Consider the following 17,547-nt stretch of genomic DNA (forward strand, 5'->3'; position numbering starts at 1 on the left):
CTCACTTATAAGTGAGAGCTAAACTATGAGGCTGCAAAGGCATAAAAATAATTTAATGGACTTTGGGGACTCAGGGGAAAGAGTGGGAGGGAGGTGAGGGATAAAAGACTACACATTGCATACAGTGTACACTACTTCGGTGCTGGGTGTACCAAAATCTCAGAAGTCATCACTGAAGGTCTTATTCACGTAACTAAACACCACCTGTTCCCCAAAAGCCTATTTAAATAAATAATTAATTAATTAATTAAGCCTAAATCATCATTCTCTAAGTATACCATGGGAGTTTTTCTTTCTTTTTTCTGGCTCTTAGTCAACTCTTGATATCTCGTCTAACTCTACAGTCAGACCTGGGGACAAGTGGGTACATTAGACCATTGATTTCAGAGTCAAAAAAGCATTTCATGTATATCTAAGTCTGATTGTACATAGTCAACAAGTTGTTCTTCATTCATAAGAGTAGTATTTGGGGGATGGGCATGGTGGCTCATGCCTGTAATCCCAGCACTTTGGGAGGATGAGGCTGGATCACCTGAGTTCAGGAGTTCGATACCAGCCTGGCCAACATGGTGAAAGCTGTCTCTACTTAAGAAAAAAAAAAAAAAAAAATACAAATATTAGTTGGGTGTGGTGGCAGGCACCCGTAATCCCAGCTACTCAGGAGGCTGAGGCAGGAAAATTGCTTGAACCAGGGAGGTGGAGGTTGCAGTGAGCTGAGATTAGGTCATTGCACTCCAGCCTGGGCAACAAGAGCAAAACTCCGTCTAAAAAAAAAGAGTTGTATTTGGGAATCTGGTTTTATGATGTGATCATGTAGTGACCTCTCTCAGGATATAAAGGGGATCGGTTTCTGTTGGGTGAGAGACAATAAAAAAATCTGGTTTGTTAGCCCTCTTTTTGTTTACTTGTCTATTTGACTATTTGTGAGCTCAACTCAATCAGGAAAACATTATATGCTCACTAAAAGTAAAATGTCCCTTCGAGATCTGCACTAGTGGTTTTTATGGTTCTGTGTTTACTGTTGACTCATGATTGAGGCTGTAGAACTGAAACTTCAAGTTCTCAGTCTGAGCAAGTCTATCTGTAATTGTGTAAAACCTTTACCTCTCATTGCGTGAGTTTGACATTTTTCCACCTCATGTGTGTAAATAAATTAAATTATAAATTATCTTAAATTTAAATAGCTCCTCTCTAATTGGTTCATAGACAAAAACAAGCACTTACATAACTCTGGCATTCACAAATTTCTCAGGAAATAAAGAAATTGCTCATTTAAAACTAGGCTTAAAAATTATTATGGAAATCTCAAGATCAGAAGCAGGTTTGTAGGACAACATGAGTTCATATTATAAAGGTGAATCTTTTGAGTCATACGTTTTATGTCAAAGAAATAAAATAAAGGTGAATCTTGTATAGATTAGGCTTGTTTGATAACTTTTGGTTTGAAAACAGCTATATGACTCTTCCCTAGTTTTATTAATGGGGTTGAACTGATTTTCTATTGCCACATAACAATATTACCACAAATTTCTCAACCTTACACAACAAACATTGATTAACTTACAGTTTCCGTTGATCAATCAAAGCTCAGTCTGCTACAACAAGGGAGAATACCACCTTGAGAGATCCTAGTAACACCTCAAAATGGGAACTTAAGAGGAGGATATTTATAAGGCTTAGGGATCTAGGCTTCAGTTGTTAAAGGCAGGTTTATCAAGACAAGAAACTAACTGAACTGGAGGACAGTTCATGACTTATAGTTTAGGATTAGGAGACCGAGAAAGGCCAACATAAGCCTTGATGAGTAATTTTTCTTTTCTTTTTTTTTTTTTTTTTGGCAAAATCTTGCTCTGTTGCCCAGGCTGGAGTGCAGTAGTATGATCTCGGCTCACTGCACCCTCCGCCTCCTGGGTTCAAGAAGTAATTTTCCTGCCTCAGCCTTCCAAGTAGCTGAGATTACAGGCGCCTGCCACCACACCTGGCTAATTTTTTTTTTTTTTTTGAGTTGGAGTTTTGCTCTTGTTGCCCAGGCTGGAGTGCAATGGCAAGATTTCGGCTCACTGCAACCTCCGCCTCCCCAGTTCAAGCAATTCTCCTGCCTCAGCTTCCCTAGTAGCTGGGATTACAGGCACCTGCCATCATGCCCATCTAGTTTTTTTCTGTTTTTTGTTTTTGTATTTTCAGTAGAGACAGAGTTTCGCCATGTTGCCCAAGCTGGTCTCGAACTCCTGATCTGATCCACCTGCCTCGGCCTCCTAAAGTGCTGGATCAGGTGTGAGCCAACGTGCCCAGCCTAATTTTTGTATTTTTAGTAGAGGCAGGGTTTTGCCGTGTTGGCCAGACTAATATTGAACTCCTGACCTCAAGTAATCTGCCCACCTCAGCCTCCCAAAGTGCTGGGATTGCAGGCATGAGGCACCGCACCCGGCCCGTAAGTAATTTTTTCTTTAATAAGCTACCTATTTGGCCAGATAAGCAATCTATTATCCTGATAGAAAAACTAGTTGGCCAGATGAACAAATTATATAGATAAGTTGCTTTTCAGGAATTTCCTGAAGCAAGTAGTAAAGCTATATATTGGTTTATAGCTTTACATTTCTGGGCAAGAATTTCTTAAACAATAAGTAAGTCAAATTAACATGGGGGGTCTCCGTTCTAAGTCCCCACATTAAGTTATGTGAATACAAATGGTCTAAATTCTTAAATTAGAATACGGTAAGCTGTAGTTTGTCAACATAGCTAAGATCCTTATTTAACTTTAAAACCTTAGTCTATTCTTAGATCAAGTTATTTAATAGATAACTTGGACACCTAGATAATTTTTAAGGGAACTAGAATACTAAAATTTGGTCATCCAACATATTTTTAATAAATACACTTTGTTTCCTATAGTGAATATATCTGGTTTTTGTGTTAATGATTGTGTTTACCTAACTAAAGATTGTGTTTACTCTGATTTAAAAGAGTGAAAAATGGATGTGGGTGACTGTAGGAGGTTATTTCATGAGTTTTGTTAATTTGCTAAACTGTGTATAGGAGATATTTCTTTTTCTTCTTCTTCTTCTTCTTCTTTTTTTTTTTTTGAGATGGAATCTTGCTCTGTTGCCCAGGGGTTGGAGTGCAGTGGCACGATCTCCACTGGCTGTAAGCTCCACACCCCGGGTTCATGCCATTCTCCTGCCTCAGCCTCCTGAGTAGCTGGGACTACAGGTGCCCGCCACCACGCCTGACTAATTTTTTTTCTTTCTTTTTTTTCTTTCTTTTATTTCTTTTTTTTTTGTATTTTTAGTAGAGATGGGGTTTCACAGTATTTGCCAGGATGGCCTCCATCTCCTGATCTCGTGATCCACCCACCTCGGCCTCCCGAAATGCTGGGATTACAGGCCTGAGTCACCGCACCCGGCCCTATAATAAATACTTCTATACCCCCTTCTAGTTTTCTCTATGAAATAGAAATCAGCTGCTTTGACTGAAAGTTAGAATTTATATAAATCATCAAAGACTATACTAAAGCAATAGTAGCAGAAAAGTATGACTATGTATGCAAGGTATTGGAAATATTTCCTGTCTTAAACTAAAAGGTTTGGTTCTTCTAGAATGAGAAAACGAATTGTATAAAACAAATCTCAAATAGATGTAGAAAGTTGTAAGTATGCAGAAAACAATTGATTTGCCTCACTGCAAATAATGAGTTGAAAAAGAAACAATAAAATATACTCAAATGTTGTCAACGTTCCCTCCATTCTGACGAGTTTATTTGTAAGACTGTTTTTTAAATAGGGCAGTCCAGGAGACAGAGGCTGCAGTCAACCATAAGCATGCCACTGCACTCCAGCCTGGGTGACAAAACAAGACCCTGTCTCAAAAAAATACAACAGAAATAGGACAGGGTTTTCAATTAGGCAGCATGTACACTAACACTGGAATGATACAAGAAGATTAGTATGGCCTCTGCACAAGGATGACACACAAAATCATGATGTGTTCCATTAAAAAAAATAGGGCAAGGAGCTAATAAATTCTTTCCTGCTAACTACTATATTAATGTAAAACTAGAATTTGGTTTTCTATATACTAAAATAACAGTGTATCTCAAACTATTCGGTCTGCTCTTAACAAAAGGTAGTAAAAGTTTATGCCTTTACATTATCTGGCCTGACAACACAGCAGAAATTCCATATCCCATTAAAACAGTTTTCTGTATTTTGTGGTAATTTTTTTCAAGCCCTTGCTTATTAAGCAGCAAAAACTTAAAGTTCCTCATTTGCTGAAAAGCTAACACTCCTTTCTTTTGTGTTATCATATTCTTGATATTTAAAATATTGTATTGTTATTTTGATCAACAGATATTGAATTTACTGTTTCTCAGGCACATCTGACCCTATATTAAGAAGTGATCTAAAGTACTCTAAGAACTCTTGGTTTTGCTTTCCCACAATCACATCCTAGATTCAGAAAAATAAAAATTAGAGGATTTTCTTCACACAACAAACTATCTTTGAAATTTCCCATGAGTCCCCTAGAAAATCATGAAGTTTTATTTCTTTTGTTTTATAAAAATAGAGATGTACCAAATAATTGTTTTCTTTTTTCTTAGTTCAACACTATTATAAGAATTGATCGAAAGAGTAGTCAAATTAAAGGATACATTTTATTTTTTAAATTTTTTTTATTATACTTTAAATTCTGAGGTACACGTGCAGAATGTGCAGGTTTGTTACATAGGTATACACGTGCCTTTTTTTGCTGCACCCATCAACCCGTCACCTACATTAGGTATTTCTCCTAATGTTACCCCTCCTCTAGCCCCCCACTCCACTGACAGGCCCTGGTGTGTGATGTTCCCCTCCCTATGTCCATGTGTTCTCATTGTTCAACTCCCACTTATGAGTGAGAACATGCGGTGTTTGGTTTTCTGTTCTTGTGATAGTTTGCTGAGAATGATGGTTTGCAGCTTCATCCATGTGCCTCAGAAGGACATGGACTCACCTAAAGGATACATTTCATAAATAAAATGTTACTCACACATTTATTTCTGAGACTGTACACATTACAGAATAAATTGGAAGGCCTTGAATATTTGTTTGTGCTCTCATTGTTCATAGTATTATTTTACTTATATGAAAAACACTGATCAAACTCTTATTAAAAAATTATGTATTGCGGTCGGGTGCGGTGGTTCACGAGTGTAATCCCAGCACTTTGGGAGGATGAGGCAGCCAGATCACCTGAGGTCAGGAGTTCGAGACCAGCCTGGCCAACATAGTGAAACCCTGTCTCTAGTAAAAATACAAAATTAGCGAGGCATGGTGGTGCATGTCTGTAATCCCAGCTACTCGGGAGGCTGAGGCAGTAGAATCACTTGAACCCAGGAGGCAGATGTTGCAGTGAGCCGAGATCATGCCATTGCACTCCAACCTGGGCAAAAAGAGTGAAACTCAGTCTCAAAAAAAGAAAAAAAAATTGTGTATTGCACCTCAACAGAGAATTGTACTGTCTTCAATTTTGACCTCATCATACAAAGCCCACCCTGGAGTCACATTTGAGAATAAATTGAGATGGGAAAGTTCTTTGGACCCCTTCTTGGGGGACATGGGTGTGGTTCATTTACTCAGCCACCACATAAACCCCATGGAGGAGGGGGAGCATGCAGGCAAGCAGGTGCCGGGGCCTGGGCGAGCGTTTTTGGGTTCCAGCCCCACGGTAGCATCTAGGCGTGTGTTACAATTAATGCTCTTTTGCAGTTGCCATCCACGGACGGCTAAGTGTTAACCAGCTCAGTGAAGAGTTGGGGTGAAGGCTTTTTATAACCTGCTCTGTTGGTACCTGGGTCCTTGTCCGGCATCCAGGAAGACAGGTCACACAGACTTGAATGATGGTGAATGCAGAGGTTTTATTGATTAATGGAGGTGGCTCTCAGTGGTATAGGGAGCTGGAAAGGGGATGGAGTGGGAAGATAATCTTCCCCCAGAGTTTGGCCATCCCCAGCCAAACTCCTCTCTGACCATCCAGCTGCCTCTTTGATATTCAGATACTTTTCTTCTCTCCTTCTCTGCTGTACTGCTCTGCTCCTTGCCAGAGGAGTTTGGGGTTTCTATGAGTACACAGGATGGGGTCAGGGTGGTTTGGAAAAAGCAGTGTTCGGGCAGGAAAACAGCAATAACTATTCTCATTTAGGGTGGCAGTTTCCAGGCTTGAGGGTGAAGCCTTTGCCAGGGAACCGCCCTCTTCTACTCAGTATTTCCCTGCCTCCTGTCTGTATCAAAACGACATTTAATCAAACATGGAAAGCTCATCATTAAGGGGCAAGATGTGAAAACAATGACTACAAATTTCACTGCCCACCCCGACTCGAAAAAAAAAATCAACCTGTTTTATAGTTAAAGCCTCATGAGTGAAGAGCAATATCACTTACTAGCCAGCCAGGGACCTCAAGAGTATTTGGAGACTTCAAGTAGAAAGAAATCCACCAGAATCTATAAGTAATAATGACCCTGTAATCTTGGTGGATAGAATTTTGGGGGCTTGGTTTTGTAGTCTTGGGACAGAAGAAAAAAATAACAGGTTTTTAAAGAATTGAATCCTATATTCTCTAATGAAATTACCTGACAGAATTTAATTATTTGGCCTCTGTAGTTGCTCAATACTGAATGTTCAAGGAAGCAGATACAGTTAGTTAATACCTCTTACTGAGCTGTGTGAACTATCATGACAAAACATGAAACTAGCTTTATATGTGAGTAATCAAGAATAATCTCCAGAGGTTATTTATGATCACAAAAAGAGGCTGTTAAATAAAATTATTTAAAACTTGGAAATAAGGCAAAAAGGTAACTTGGCAAAAAGGAGGGACCTTCAATGTCATAGTGTTTTTTGTTGTTGTTGTTTTTTTAAAGAGGCTTAACCAAAGATTATGTAATTATCTAAAGGAATGTATCTGAATTTGACTTGGCTGTTTTCTGTTAATTAAATATCTGGTCTCTGACACATGTGTTTACTTTTAGATGTAGTCAGGAAGAGAACAGATTTAAGACAGACTGCTTGTGTATTTACCAGTGACAATGAAGTTTGAAGGAGGAAAGAAAGAATTTTTTATTGAGCATCACCTAGGTGTCAAGATCTATACATTACTCGTTGAGTCAGAAAAACAACCTTGAGTGATAAGTGTGATTATCTTCATTTTACAGCAAGTTGAAGTTCAACAGGTAAAATGATTTGCCACATTATTTAGCTAGTAAATGGTAGAGCCAAATGTCAAATAACAAATGTTCTTCTTTCAAAACCTACACTCTTTTTTACCACATTATTCTACCCCCATAGTAAAAACTTTTTTCTAATGACCACGAAGTTATACCTGCCACTTCTCCAAACTGAAAATGATATTTAAATGTCAACAAAAAGATATACTAGTTAGAAAAGACAGAATTTCATGATGGGAGTATGTGTTCTGTGTGCATAGAGTAAAAGATCTATGAGTCATCTCCTATAACCCACGAAGTGTTTAGTTGAAAATGGCTCTTTATCATCTAGCTAGATAGCAATTAGAAGTGTGAGAGACAAAGTATCCCTTAAGAAAAATTGGCTAAAGAATAAATCATTTAAAGTGCTTTACAGACATTACCTAATACATTTTCATATATCCCTGTGAGCTACACAGCCATACACAAAAAGCAATCCTAATATGTTTACAGGCATTCAAAGGTGACACAATGTGGAGTGGTAGACCAAGATGTTGCTAACAGCATTAAACTTACCTTAGGCCTATGGCAGTGTTGGTCATTTTAGCTGAAACACCTGTAAGTTAATTAACCTCTATTTTTTCCCTTAACCTGTTTAGTGAAAATGTCAGTACCATTTGGGCCATGAGGCTTTGCAACCAGACAGGTCATTTAGTTTTCTTCTCTACTTCCAACTGCCCCTCTTTGACCTGATCAATGGTTAGCACCCTTTATTCTACAAACAATAGGAGATATTCATATTCACCATCCCTAAGGGACCCCTTCCATGCCTTTAAAAAACCAGTGAACTGAATTTTAGCTAATTTAAATCAACTATTCTATAGAAAGGAAAATTGGTCTTAGTTTTTTTAGACCCAAGGCAAAATAATTGTTACACTACCATTCCATCCCCCACTCAGTCAATTTTTTTAAAACTCATTGGTGAAAACTGTTGATTTCGTCTGAAAAAAAAAAATGCAACTTGGGAATGGAGTTGGAGATATACTTTTTGTATTTGTATCCCAGGAAAAAAAGTATTAAGAGTGGTGGGATAGGGCAGAGTTTCATATATGAAAATTTAATATGTATTGTATTTTCTTAGTTTTAACTTTTAAACATACTATATAATGTAAATAAGAATTAACTGAAGAAATATTCCGATAATCATTTCTAAGATTATTCCTACTGCAGTCTTTCCCCTGTTAATAAGTAGGCTCTGAAACCACTGTTTAAGCCAGAAATAGAAATCACCTTTGATTCTCCCTCTCTCTAATCCATCACATACAATCCATCAGCAAGTTATGTCAATTTTACTTCTAAAATCCAATCTGTCCACTTTTCTGTCATTTCCTCTGTTTCCACCTTTGCCCAAACTATTAAAACAAATGAAGCCACCAGGGTAAGGAGTAAAGAGTTTTCTTGGAAGTACAAATATTTAGTAAATACTACAATTGGTGGCAGAAGGAAACGAGATAGAAGAGAAGCTAAAAAGGTGGGAAAACCAGAATATACTTGAGATAGGAAGATAATTTAAACAGAAAGAACCAGAGACCTAAAGTTAAATCTCAAGTGCTTCCAGTCTGAAGACAAATAGGACATGTGTGAATTTGGAGTGAATTTGGAATGTGTTAATTACACTGAAGACTACTATACCATGTATAAAACTTTTACTTTATACAACTTCCAAATGATTATTGAGAAGATTTCTGTATCTTTTTTTCACTGTGAAAACTTCCAGATTGAAAAAGTACAAAAATAATTGAGTAATACTTTAGGACTTCTTTATGTTTATTCTCTTGTATCAGTTTTCAAGTAATTGAATAAATACAAATTGGATCTTTGGTTTTTTTTTGTTTTATTTTGGTAGGGGATACTCAACTTGATTGAAGGATCTAAAGGCTGATGTTCAAATTCATCGTGCTAAAAATATTTCAAGAAATCCAAATAGGAAAAGAGGGAGTTACCTCTCTTTGCTGAGGATATGATTCTATATCTAGAAAACTCTAATGATTCCACCAAAAAACTCCTGAAACTGAGAAATGACCTCAGTAAAGTTTCAGAATACAAAATCAATGCATAAGAAATCAGTAGCATTTCTATATACCAATAACATTCAAACTGAGAACCAAATTAAGAACACAATTCCATTTACAATAGCCACAAAAAGAATAAAATACCTAGGAATACATCTAACCAAGGAGGTGAAAGAACTCTACAATGAGAACTACAAAACATTGCTGAAAGGAAGAATAGATAACACAAACAAATGGAAAAACATTTCACGTTCATGATTAGCAGAATGAATATTGCTAAAATGTCTATACTACCCAAAGCAATCATTGAATTCAATGCAATTCCTATCAAATTACCAACGTCATTCTTCACAGAATTAGAAAAAACTATTCTAAAATTCACATGAAACAAACAAACAAAAAACCAGCCTGAATAGCCAAAGCAATTCTAAGCAAAAAGAACAAAGCCAGAGGCATCTCATTACCCAACTTCAAGCTATACCACAACGCTGTAATAACCAAAACAGCATGGTACTGGTACAAAACCAGACCCATAGACAAATAGAACAGAATAGAGAAGCCAGAAATAAAGCTGCACATGTACAACCTACTGATCTTCCACAAAGTCAATGAAAATAAACAATAGGGAAAGAACACCTTATTCAATAAATGTTGCTGGGGAAACTGGTGAACCACATGCAGAAGAATGAAATTCAAACCCTACTTCTCGCCATATACAAAAATTAGCTCAAGATGGATTGAAGACTTAAATGTAAGTCCTCAGCCTATAGAAATCCTAGAAGATAAACTGGAAAATACTCTTCTGGACATTGACCTAGGCAAATAATTTATGACTAAGTCCTTAAAAGCAAATGCAACAAAAACAAAAACTAAGTGGTACCTAATTAAAGAGCTTCTGCACAGCAAAAGAAAGCAGCAACAGAGTAAACAAGCAACGTACAGAATGGGAGAAAATATTTGCAAACTATGCATCTGACAAAGGACTAATATCCAGAATCTATAAGGAACTTAAAAAAACAAACAAAAAAACAAAAAAACCACTAAAGAGTGGGCAAAGAACATAAATAGACACTTCTCAAAAGACATAAAAGCAGCCAACAAATCTAAAAAATATGCTCATCACTAATTATCAGAGAAATGCAAATCAAAACCACAATGAGATATCATCTCACACCAGTCAAAATGGCTACTACTAAAAAGTAAAAAAATAACAGATACTGGCGAGGTTGCAGAGAAAAGGGAACATTCAAGTACTGTTAATGGGATTGTAAATTAGTCCAGCCCATGTGGAAAGCAGTTTCAAGATTTCTCAAAGAACTAAAAATAGAATTATCATTCAACTCAGTTATTCCATTACTGGGTATATACCCAAAGGAAAGTAAATCATTCTACCAAAAAGACAACTGCACTCACATATTTATCACAGCACTATTCAAAGACATGGAATTAACATAGGTGTCCATCAATGGTGGATGAATAAAGAAAATGTGATACGTATATACCATGAAATACTACAGAGCCATGAGAAAGAACAAAATCATGTCCTTTGCAACAACATGGACGCAACTAAAGGCCAATATCCTAAGTGAATTAACATAGAAACAGAAAACGAAATACTACATATTCTCACTTATAAGTGGGAGCTAAACAGTGGGTATACATAGACGTAACGATGGGTACAATAGACAGTGGGGACTCCAAAAGCCAGGTGGAGGATAGAAAAATTACCTATTCGTTACTATGTTTACTATTTGGGTGATGAGTTCAATCAAAGCCCAAACCTCAGCATCATGCAATATATCCATGTAACAAAACTGAACATATACCTGCTGAATTTAAATTTTTTTAAATAAAAAAATAAATACTTTTTAATTAAAAATGTCATTTTTAGTCTTTTAGAGGAAGTTGTTCTCTCATCTAGGCAAACAAAAATTTGGCTTGGAAAATATTTCTTTACCTCATAATCTTAAAAAATTTTAAATGAAAAGTGTCTAAATTTCCTCCAATATTCTTCATTAAATGATCTTTAATCTATATTTAAGAAATATCATGCCAGTTGTTGTGGCTCACACGGGTAATCCCAGCACTTTGGGGGGATGAGGCAGGAGGATTGCTTGAGCCCAGGAGTCCAAGACCAGAGCGGGCAGGCAACATGATGAAACCCTGTCACTACAAAAAAAAAAAAAAAAAATACAAAAATTAGCTGGGCGTGGTGTCCTGTGCCTGTGATCCCAGCTACTGGGGATGCTGAAGTGGGTGGATCACTTGAGCCCAGGAGTTCAAGGCTGCAGTAAGCTGTGATCACATCACTGCATTCCAGCCTGTGCAACAGAGCAAGACTCTGTCTCCAAACAAAAAAAGAAATATTAATATTTACTAAATGTAAGGCATACTCATGTATTAAAACAGTGGTCCCAAACCTTCTTGGCATCAGAGACCAATTTCATGGAAGACAATTTTTCCATGGACCGGATGGGCAGGGTGGATGGTTTCCAGATGAAAATGTTTCACCTCAGATCATCAGGCATTAGTTAGATTCTCATAAGCAGCATGCAACCTAGATCTCTCTCATGCACAGTTCACAATAGCATTCGTGCTCCTATGAGAATCTGATGCCTCCACTGAGATGATAGAAGGCGGAGCTCAGGTGGTAATGCTCCTTCACCAACTTTCAACTCCTGCTGTGCAGCCTGGTTCCTAACAGGTTACAGACTGGTACTGGTCCATGGCCCAGGGGGTGGGACACACGTATTAAAAGATAATTTTTAAAAGAAGATATTATGACTTTCAAACAGATATAAAGTGAACATGTGTCAAAACTTTTATTTATTTAGCTCATTAATTAATGAGGGAACCAATAAGATGTAACAACTGGCTTAAAGAAAAATTCAAAGGACCACACATATATAGGTCAGCAGAAATTGTGAAATAAATTTGCTTAATAGATGTAAAAACTTAAATCTGTTCAATATCCAGAGGGCAATAATCAACTGACTCTCAAATGAGAGACAATTTGCATTTCTATGGACAAGAATCATTTGCATTACTACAAGTATTAGATAATATAGTATAATTATGTATTATAGTTATTTTACGGCAATGTAAAACAAAGGCAAGATACACAAACCCCCATAGAATCAGATAATCTGGACAATGCCCAAGTTTCCACTGATGACAACCATATTTTTTCTCAATTTCTAAGTTTTTCACGTTTTCCCTACATATAATATAACAAGGACTAAGTTCCTGTGCCCCAATGTATAAAGTATGGAGGGAGGGGGATGAGGAAAAGGAAAATAAACGTAGTAACTGAATAGTTTATAAGGTTCAGTGGGATATATCCCAAAAAACAGAACTGATAATTTCCCAATTACACACAATATGCACAAGTAATGAAGATATCTGTTCTGATTGGATGGTGCCTGTGTTGAAGGCATACTTAAGCATATATAGAAACAAAATGCTATGAGAAATGAAAAAAAGGAAAAGATTTATATTCCCATAAGGAAGTATGGCACAAGTTCATGGAAAAAGCAAAATGTAGCAGGTCTTTAAAACAGAAAGATTTTAAATAAGTAGAATATGAGATGTGGAGGTGGGAAATATTTCAACTTAAGGGAATAGTAAGAGAAAAGCCACATACGTAATGTTCCTGACTTGTAGTTTAGCATGGTTTGATGAAATCAGAGCTAAGAGAGGGAGATTTAGGCCAAATCACGAACAATCTTAAACACGTTGACAGGTTTGTTATTCATTTTGTTCCAATAAAGAACCACCAGAGATTTTGAGCAGGTGCATGACAAGATCAAATATAAGTCTTAGACAAAAAATGCTAGTAGCAATTGGAAAAAAGAGATTGAAAAAGTGAGAAACTAGAGGCAAGGAATACAGTAGAGCCTGTTGCAATGGTCAGGATAGAGCCTAAACCAGAGCATTCTGGAGAGGAAAAGAAAAGCTTTGGGGAAGGCAGAGTGAACAGGATATGTTGATTCATTAGGTAAGTGATTCCAATTTTTGTGACTGTGAGTTCACATTCGTTAAAAATTGGAGCATGCACTCCTCCAACTTTTGCATATTAATTAGTTACAAATTATATACTGCTCTACTAAGGTACTAATACAATACATGTAATTTGAAACATTCATACATGCTCACAAATTTTTTTTTGCTCTCAAAGAGTAAAGATTTAATTCATGTTTTGGTGCTTAGTTTCTAAATGTCTTGCTAATGTTGATGGCTTTATATCAGTAGTAACTCTCAAAGCACTGTACATTTACAGCAAGGTCTATAAATCCTTATTTCAAACAGTTTTGATAATTTTATTTTTTTCTGATATCTTACAGATTTAAGTGACCATGATATATATATATGTATGATATATATATATATACACACACACACATACATACTTTTGTTTTAAGCATATAATGTAACTAATAAAGAGTTGAGTTTTTTGGTTTTTGTTTTTTTTCTGAGACAGAGTCTCACTCTGTCACCCAGGCTGAAGTGCAGTGGTGTGATCTTGGCTCACTGCAGCCTTGACCTCCCATGCTCAGGTGATCCTGCTACCTCAGCCTTCTGAGTAGCTGGGACTACAGGCACGCGCCACTGCGCCACCACACTTGGCTAATTTTTATCTTTTCTGTAGAGACAGGGTTTCACTATGTTGCCCAGGCTGGTCTTGAACTCCTGAGCTCAAGCACTCTGCCCACCTTGGTCTCCCGAAATGCTGGGATTACAGGCAGGGTTTCACTACATTGCCCAGGCTGGTCTTGAACTCCTGAGCTCCAGCACTCTGCCCACCTTGGTCTCCTGAAATGCTGGGATTACAGGCAGGGTTTCACTATGTTGCCCAGGCTGGTCTTGAACTCCTGAGCTCAAGCACTCTGCCCACCTTGGTCTCCCGAAATGCTGGGATTACAGGTAGGAGCCACCATGCCCGGTGTAAAGGGTTTTTTTTTTTTTTGAGTTGGAGTCTCACTCTGTTACACAGACTGGAGGAGAGCGGCATGATTTCGGCTCACTGCAACCTCTGCCTCCCAGGTTCAAGCGATTCTCATGATTGAGCCTCCCAAATAACCAGGACTACAGGTGCCTGCCACCACAGCTGGCTAATTTTTGCATTTTTAGTAGAGGCGGGGGGTTCACCATGTTGGCCAGGCTGGTCTCGAACTCCTGACCTCAAGTGATTCACCCACCTTGGCCTCCCAAAGTGCTTGGATGCCTGGCCAAAACCCTATACTTTAGATGAGTAGAAGGCAGAGTAGAAAGAAGATGAGTCAAAGATTAGCAGAAATTACTTGAAGGATAGTGTGCCAATGAACTAAAGGGAAAATTTAAAGGATGAACAAGGTTTAGAAGGAAAATAAAACTTGTTTTCCAACACATTGAATCTGAGGTACTATGAGAGTCACTGAAGCTGTCCCTGAGGTATATGAAAATCAGAGGACCATGAGAAGCCAGGTTGCACGTGTGGATCAGGAGTGATAGTTGAAGTCAACTTACAATTTAGTTTTGCTAAGAAGAGAAATAGGCAAATGAGAAACTTGAAAAGCGCTTTTAAAAAGGGGCTTTGAGAAAAGCAAGAGGAGTCTTCGGAGATGCATGAGAAAGGTAAGAGGAGAGATTTGAATAAAGCAAATATTTCAAGGAAGATGCACAGCCAAGAAGGATAAAGCTAAGATAAATACGTTGAATTTGGTAATTTAGGATGTGGCCCTCATTTGAAAGAGTGGTTTAAATAAAGTAGTAGGGACATAAGTTAGTTTTCACGTAAAGAACTGACAAGTAGTTAAAATAAACTTTTTTTAAATGGGGGAAGTAACCACAAACTGTTCCTTCAGAAGTGTGGTGGTGAAAAAAGAGAGATTGTGTGTGGTCCATTAAGGAAGATAGGATGCATTTGGCAAACAAAGAAGAGAGATAAATTAAAGGTAGAAATAAGGAAGGTGAACTTAGGAGACCAGATTCTCAATGAAATGATATTGATATAATCATAGACACAGGTGAGAGTGACAGTTTTGGGAAAGGGGAGGAGGAATTTTTCTTTGAATCAGAAAGGACAAGATAAAGTGTAGCAGTTTGTTTTAAAGTAATACATAGGGCTGGCGTTGTGGCTCATGTCTGTAATCCCAGCAGTTTGGGAGGCCAAGGCAGGTGGATCACCTAAGGTCAGGAGTTCGAGACCAGCCTGGCCAGCATGGTAAAACCCCGTCTCTATTAAAAATACAAAAATTAGCCAGGTATGGTGGTGCACACCTGTAGTCTCAGCTACTCAGGAGACAGGCAGGAGAATCGCTTCAACCTGGGAGGCAGAGGTTGCAGTGAGCCAAGATCACACCACTGCACTCTAGCTTGGGTAACACAGTGAGACTCCATATCAAAAAATAAAAATAAAAATAAAAATAGAAGTAATGCACAGGTTGAGAGAGTTTCTGTCAGATGGTTTCTGTCTCTCTCTTTTAAAAATATTATTAAGGTGTGAGGTAACCTGCTGAGCATTAGTAAACATTCTGGATAGCTCAGGGGTAAGGAAATAAACATGGAGCCACTAACTAGTTTTTAGCAGGAAATGACATTATCAGATTTTAATTTAAGAAAGTTCTGTCTGGTAAGAGGTATGGCAGAATGTCAGTAGGATTGGATTTTGAGTGACCTGAGAAAGATGAGTAAAAGGATAAGAAGTGCAGGCAGGAAATCATCCCTTAACCAAGGTAACAGCAAGTGGATAGAAAGGGGGCAACACAGTTGAGAGTTATTTAGAAGGAAGCAAGAATGACTCAAACACTTGCTTGGATAGCTGGGTTAATGGCAAAAACTTAGGCATAAAGGTTGAAAGTAGATAAAGGAGAAGGAAGGTGATGAGTTTGTTTAGGAAATGGTAAGTATTAGGCACCTGAAGCATATCCTAGTAGAGAGATCCAGTAGGCAGGTGGTTCTTACAGCATGAGGATAGATAAATATGGACTGACATAATCAGGCGTGTGTGTGTGCGTGCATGCGTGCATGTGTGTGTGTATAAGGAAATTGATCCCATGGCAGTGGTGGGACCACAAATAATGGCTAAGTGATCCTAAGATCACTTAAAAACAGCAAGAAGTGGGCTGAAAACAGAGTCCCTGCTCTGTTTTAGATGGATACTAAATAAGGAAGAATGGTCAACAATGTCAGGTGCCACAGAATGGTCCAGGAAGATAAGGAATATAAAGTGTCCCTTGGAGTTAACAAGTGGTCATACCACACAGTCTTGGTGAAGAACAATGAAGTGGCTGAGGAGAGAATGCTAATTGAGCCAGTGAAGGCAGAGAGTCAACACTGCTCTTTCTAGATGTTTGCAAGAGGAGGAAAGAGTTGACCAGGTAAACACACAGGAAGAGTGTCCATGGGTGTTTTTCATATAAAAACAAATTCTTTTGGAGGAAGGCAAACAGCAAGGAGATAGGAAGAACTGGAAGACACTGAAAAAGGATGATTTGCATAGGGATAACTGATGGAGGAATCAACATCCTCAAGAAAGGAGGACAAGAAAAGATTCAGAGCAGAGGTAGAGAGACTGGCCTTAAACTTGAGAGAAGAAAAAGGAGGTTCACAAGCTATCTACAACATTTCAGAAAGCCTTCTGGAAATTGCAATTAATAGAATGTCAAGTTTCTTTACTTTTTGCACGCATTAACTCAACCCTTTGGGTTAACGCTGGTTACTGCATGCTGATCAGAAATTCTAATTTGCTGTTGATGACATCATAGAAATGTCTACGATGTGACTGGCAGACCATATATTGTTGGCAGAGTTATCTGGTTTTTACAGTATCCAATTCTTACAGCATGTGATCAACCTCCGATCAGAATGACAGCCAAAATTAAAAGACTATTTGCAGGGAACAGTGCCTAAGTGTTTGTACACTTATTTAACTTTATTGCTTATTAGTATTACATCCATGACAGTGATGTATGTGATTTCATTTAAGTGACAAAATCTTTCAAGATATGAAGTCCATGGATGAAAACATAATAAAAGGTCCTTGGATGAAGAGAATGGGAATGAGTAGACAAGATCTCTACAGTCCCTTCATATCTAATATTCTATAATTTTAAGAGGGGCCAAGTTCAGGAATGGCTAAATGGGAAAGTTGTAAAGAATACTTGACAACACCCCAACTAAACAATGACTCACTCTAAACAAGGCAAGGCAAGTAGAATGGCAAGCAATGTAAATAACCATTCCCATCTGGGAGGCAGCACAAGAAAAAACATTTTAAAAAGGGGTGGGATGGGAGCGAGAAGAGAGTAGGGATAACA

At 37.8% G+C, this 17,547-nt stretch overlaps 1 non-coding gene across 1 annotated transcript; it reads left to right on the forward strand.

The window, feature by feature from the left end:
- The first annotated feature begins 3,890 nt into the window (after positions 1-3,890).
- On the forward strand, positions 3,891-3,996 carry LOC112425563 (U6 spliceosomal RNA). The gene has a single exon (XR_003016683.1). It is a non-coding gene; the product is annotated as a U6 spliceosomal RNA (small nuclear RNA).
- The last annotated feature ends 13,551 nt before the right edge of the window (positions 3,997-17,547 follow it).

Source organism: Macaca nemestrina, chromosome 4 (assembly GCF_043159975.1).
Source record: "Macaca nemestrina isolate mMacNem1 chromosome 4, mMacNem.hap1, whole genome shotgun sequence".
NCBI lineage: Eukaryota > Metazoa > Chordata > Mammalia > Primates > Cercopithecidae > Macaca > Macaca nemestrina.